The sequence below is a fragment of the Zalophus californianus genome, chromosome 14, assembly GCF_009762305.2.
Source record: "Zalophus californianus isolate mZalCal1 chromosome 14, mZalCal1.pri.v2, whole genome shotgun sequence".
Lineage (NCBI taxonomy): Eukaryota > Metazoa > Chordata > Mammalia > Carnivora > Otariidae > Zalophus > Zalophus californianus.
The window spans coordinates 79,665,216-79,671,179 of NC_045608.1; the positions used below are offsets into that span (position 1 = coordinate 79,665,216).

Genomic DNA, 5,964 nt, shown 5'->3' on the forward strand with positions numbered 1-5,964 from the left:
CTCTCCTGACTAAGCCAGCCAGGTGCCCCCACTAGTACTTTTGGTATGTGGAAAAAAATTTTTTTTTCTTCTTCTCTCCATGCAAAAGGAAGGTAATTAAATATTTTGTTTATCACATTCTGTATTTGTGACTACCCCCTTCCTCTCTTCTCCCCACTTCTATTTCTTTCCCCTCCCCCCCAAAAAAAACTTGTGGAGATTAATTGGTTATAAAGATCTTTTATTATGGGTGCCTGGGTGGCTCCGTTGGTTAAGTGTCTGCCTTCAGCTCAGGTCATGATCTCAGGGTCCTGGGATGGAGCCCCACATCATGCTCCTTGCTCAGCGGGGAGCCTGCTTCTCCCTCTCGCTGCCGCCCGCCTGCTTGTGCTCTCTCTTTCTGACAAATAAGTAAATAAAATCTTTAAAAAAAAAAATAAAGATCTTTCATTTTATGTGCATTCCATGGATAAACTAGTCAGATGAAAGAGGGAAAATAATTAACAGATTACATTGTAAAGTTACTTATATTTATCAAAGCATTTGTCTTCATTGGCATATAGAAACACTCTTTTAAATTTAAAATAATAATTTAAAAAAGTGTAACATAAATTTAAAAGTAATTCCAGAAAGGAGAAATCAAATTTTAGTGTTAATGGTATTAATATAAACCAAATTTTAGTTAATGTAATGGTTCTTTAAGAAAAAACTTTAGGGGCGCCTGGGTGGCTGAGTCATTAAGTGTCTGCCTTCAGCTCAGGTCCTGGATCCCCGGGTCCTGGGATCGAGCCCCGCATCAGGCTCCCTGCTCAGCGGGAAGCCTGTTTCTCCCTCTCCCACTGCCCCTGCTTGTGTTCCTCTCTCACTGTCTTTCTCTCTGTCAAATAAATAAAAATTTTAAAAAATCTTTAAAAAAGAGAGAGAGAGAGAGAAAGAAAGAAAAAACTTTAAAAGCTTGATAAATCTATACCTCAGAGGAATGAAAAAGTTTAACTCTCCGATAAATTAATAGCCTTGGTTATGGTTTACAAGATAAAAAGCAAAGGAATGCTAAGGGACTTCAAACACAATTTAAAGAATTTCACTATTTGGTTTATAAATATAAGTGTTTATAAATCTATGGAAAAGTCTAAGAAATAGTCTTATTCAGGGTGAAGATTTTTATTCAAAGCAATTATATTTCTTCCTAATTTTATCACAGTACAAAAACCAATATTCTAGTTTACACAAAACTTGGGTTTTTTTTTTTTCAATCACAAAAGCTTAATTAAACTGAATGTTTTAAAATTTTATGAGTCAAGAAAGTTTTTGTTATAGGGTGCCTGGGTGGCTCAGATGGTTAAGCGTCTGCCTTCGGCTCAGGTCATGATCCCAGGGTCCTGGGATCGAGTCCCGCATCGGGCTCCCTGCTTCTTGGGAGCCTGCTTCTCCCTCTGCTTCTCTCTCTCTCTCTCCCTCTCTCTCTCTCTCCTCCTCTGTCTCTCATGAATAAATAAATAAAATCTTTAAAAAAAAAAAAAAAGAAAGTTTTTGTTATAAAAATGTAAAGCTAACACATATATAACATATATATGTATCTATCTATCTATATATATGTAAATGAAATCCCCACTTTTCAGAGGGATTTTAAATTGAAGTGAAATTCATGGATCATAAAACTAACCATTTTGAAGCGTATAAGTCTGGGGCATTTAGTACATTCATGATGTGGTACAACAGCAGCCTCTCCCTAGTTCCAAACGAGATAGTATTTTCATCACCCCAAGAGCAGACCTCATACTCACTGAGCAGTCACTCCCTATTTCTCCCTATCCTCAGCCCCTGGAAACAACCAGTCTGCTTTCTCTATGGATTTAATTGTTCTGGATATTTCATGCATATGGAGTCATACAATATGTGACCTTTTGTGTCTGGCTTCTTTCACTTAACATGATGTTTTGAGGTTCATCCATGATGTAGCACTTATCCAGACTTCATTCATTTCTACAACCAAATAATATTCTATTGTGTGTATATATATATATATATATATTACATTTTGCTTATTCATTCTTCCATGATGGACATTTGGGGTGTTTCCACATTTTAGCTATTGTAAATATAGTGCTCTTGTAAACATGTATGTACAAGTATTTTTTCAATACCTGTTTCTAGTTCTTTTGTGTATATACCCAGGATTGGAAGTGCTGGGTCATATGCTAATTCTAGGTTTAACTTTCTCAGGAACTATCAAGCTGTTTTCCACAGTGGCCACACCATTTTATATCCCCCCACCAATTAACTTTAAGAGTTTGAACTAACAGTAAATCGAGGTATTAGTACTTACCTTGCACACCCAAAAACACTAGTTTTACCGTCCTCTTGCCATCATTTAGCAGGTTAAAATGGATGTATAAATGTACTACTTTAAGAATCTTTTTAGGGGCGCCTGGCTGGCTCAGTCGGTACAGCATGCAACTCTTGATCTCAGGGTTGTAAGTTTGAGCCCCACGTTGAGTAGAGAGATTAGTTAAAAATAAAATCTTAAAAAAATTCACTTTAAAGATGTATTTGATTATAGAGAGATATATATGCAAGATGATGGATGTATTTTGTTTTTGTTTTTGTGTTTTTTTTTTTAAGATTCTTTATTTTAGAGAGAGCGTGCAAGCAGGGGGAAGAGTAGAAGAAGAGAATCTCAAGCAGACTCCCAACTTGAGAGCAAAGCCCAACATGGGGTCTGATCGCACAACCCTGAGATCATGACCTGAGTCGAAATCAAGAGTTGGACACTTAACCAACTGAGCCACCCCAGTGCCCCTTTGTTTCGTTCTAAATAAAATTGTCTGGTTGTGCCAGAACATGAAAGAAGGTAATAGAAGGCAGTTTGAGGATATGTCATAAATACAGGAAAAAAGATAAACTTAAGAGCCTAGGCTTATAATGCCTGCATATAGTGAATTTGACATGAACAAAGGAATAACTTAAAATTTTTTGCAAAATTGGCTCAGTGATAATTGACTTATTTGTAAGGTGGAAAGAGGTTTGCGCATCCTTTACTACAAATTGCTACATGGATGGTAATCAAAAAGAGTGAAATAAGAATTTGGCTCTCTCTGTTAAAATGGTAAATTGATCCTTTAGTAGATAGAATGCTCCTAACAAAAACAAAGACAAGAAGAGTTAAAAGGTGTTCTGTGCCCAGATACCAGCAGTTCTCTTTCTTACTAAAATGCTCTGTAAACTGGTTGTGTTTGCCACACTTTTAAATCAAGTTTAACAAAACATCTTTAGTTTTGAAATAGAGTGCCAAATAATCATTTTTATGTATTGCTGTGTTTCCTTTAAAGATAACCTGAAACCATTTCTTGTCTCCAGGGCATCTATGACTAATGCTCATATCATGTCTCCTTTAACTCTTTTTGATACTGCCTTTCCCAAATTCAGAACCCAAAATCAGAACTCCAAAACTGTAAAGATTTTGATTATACTTACGTTATCTTTGGAGTTTCCCAGACGTCCAGTGGGTGTCACAAAGATTCAATCTTTCACCTTTGTAAAGAAGAGATAGTAGAAATAATCTGGCATTCTCTAGTTTTAATGTGCTCAACAATATGATGTCCACAAGATGAATAACCAGCAAGTCAGGGGCGCCTGAGTGGCTCAGTCGTTAAGCGTCTGCCTTCGGCTCAGGTCATGATCCCAGGGTCCTGGGATCCAGCCCCGCATCGGGCTCCCTTCTCCACGGGAAGCCTGCTTCTCCCTTTCCCACTCCCCCTGCTTGTGTTCTCTGTCTCGCTGTGTCTCTCTCTGTCAAATACATAAATAAATAATCTTTAAAAAAGACAAAAAACCCAGCAAGTCAAAAATCTAAACCTCTCTGTATTAATTATATATAAATAAAATGATACCAATATAAATGTTTCAGTAATTATGAAATTTTATGTCTGAAACATACTTATGTACATGTGCAAATATGGGCACAAAAACTGTCAATAAATAGAGACATCTTGATTTTCTATATACATACTCTTTGCTACGTAAACATTTCCTATATAAATACTTGTCAATTGATGACAATCAGAATATACTTTAGGGGATAAATTAAAGACTCCAGAGATCTGACAATGTCCTTACTGTTCGAAAAGTTTCCTTACCCTCAGGATAAGGATTAACTAAATCCTTATAAGCTGATTGCCTCTTGCACCTCAGTAGAGGATTCTACTTTTTTGCATTCTGATGTTGTTGATTGTCATCATAAATTAACTAGAGCCTCAGAGTCTTACTATCCACAAGCATTTTCTGCTTTTCCCTTTCACTCACCTAAGGGTCCCTGCTATAAGAGCAGATCAGAAATTGAGTCTTCTGCAAGAAATATCAAACAAGCTTCAGTAAATCACTGAACCAGATCCTCAGGACTGTTGAAATGACGAGGACGAGACTCATGGGTATGGGCTTCCTTTTATAAGATGACCTCTTCACCACTCTCTGCGCAACTATCAAGAGACCAAATCAGGATTCCCAGAATGTTCCCTTCCAAAAGCAAAGGACTTCGTGGAAATAAACTGTTTAGTCTGAGAGCAACAAAACACACATTAATTCCCTAGAATGAAATGAATAGAATGAACTGGTTTCACTCTGACCAGGCTTCTATTTTAAATGCACATGTGAGGAAAGCTCTTTTCTTTACTCTTCATACAGCACCGACCCTCCATTTAACAGGTTGCACTTGTTCAAACTGGTATGAGACCTTTTTCAGGTGGTATCTTGTTCCCGCTGAACCATCCCGATTCGGATTCAGGGTGGGAGAGAGAAATGGTAATGAAAGAGCTTAATACAGTAAATTAATAAATCATGACGGAAAAGTTAAGAATAGTAATTCTATACAATTAGTAAGATAAAGCCATGGCAACAATGGTTCAGTATCATTCCAAGTGCCTTTACTAAGTTCCTTTGCTCTCTGTAACCAGAGGTTCAATAATTTCCCAACCGGGAAACAATTGGATAGGTCAAGTCGAATCAAACCTATACCATGATCATGCCAGAAATCTCATCTAATTAAGGAAGATAAGCCCAAGGACTACGCCTTCACATATGGAACAAGGCTTTCAGTGTCTACCCACAAACCTGTTCTACAGGCTGTTCCGTGGCTCATGGAACGCCTGTCTTTCAGGCAGGCCAGGAACATTGACAAACCCGGATGTTGGAGAAAGAAGAGACCCTGGTACACCGCGATGATGAATTTTATGTGTCACTTCTCTGGGTCACAGGGTGCCCAAATATGGGGTCAACATCGTTTCTGGATATGTATGGGAGGGTGTTTCCAGATGAAATTACAGAGTAAAGCAGATTGCTCTCCCCCATGTGGGTGGTCCTCATCCAATCTGTTGAGGGCCTGGATAGAACAAAAAGACAGAGGAAGAGAAAAACTCCCCTTCTCTGCCTGACTTTTTGAGCTGGGATACCAGTCTTCTGCCCTCAGATTGGGAATTAACAGCATCAGAGCTCCTGATTTTTAGATGTTCGGATTCAGGGGCCATCTGCTTTCCTGGGGCCCCATCTTGCAGAGAGCAGATTATGGGACATTCCAGCTTCCATAATCATGTGAGCCAATTCCTTCCTTCCTTCCTTCCTTCCTTCCTTCCTTCCTTCCTTCCTTCCTTCTTTCCTTCCTTCCTTCCCTCCTTCCTTCCTTCCTTCCTATCTATCTATCTATCTATCTATCATCTATCTATCTATCATCTCCTATTTGTTCTGCTTCTCTGGAGAACAGATAAATAAACAGGGTTCTCTGGAGAACCCTGACTAACACATACATCCAGAAGTTACAGGTTTTGTGGGCAAAGCCCGATATATGTGAATTTGATGGTTCTTGGTTCCTGATCTCAGTGGCTAAACTGACAAGGAATATAAAGTATTTCTGAGGCAGGGGCACTTGGCTGGCGCAGTGGGTAGAGCATGCAACTCTTGATCTTGGGGTTGTAAGTTCGAGCCCCACATTAGGTG

General features: G+C 38.6%; 1 long non-coding RNA gene across 2 annotated transcripts; it reads right to left on the minus strand.

Moving 5' to 3' along the window:
• Positions 1-339: 339 nt before the first annotated feature.
• LOC113912304 lies at positions 340-4,382 on the minus strand. 2 transcript variants are annotated; one of them, XR_003516801.1, is made up of 3 exons: positions 4,282-4,382; positions 3,454-3,510; positions 340-379 (listed from the first exon to the last, which is right to left on the minus strand). It is a non-coding gene; the product is annotated as an uncharacterized LOC113912304 (long non-coding RNA). The 2 variants fall into 2 exon arrangements; XR_003516802.1 differs by lacking the exon at positions 340-379 and adding an exon at positions 1,427-1,482.
• Positions 4,383-5,964: the final 1,582 nt, after the last annotated feature.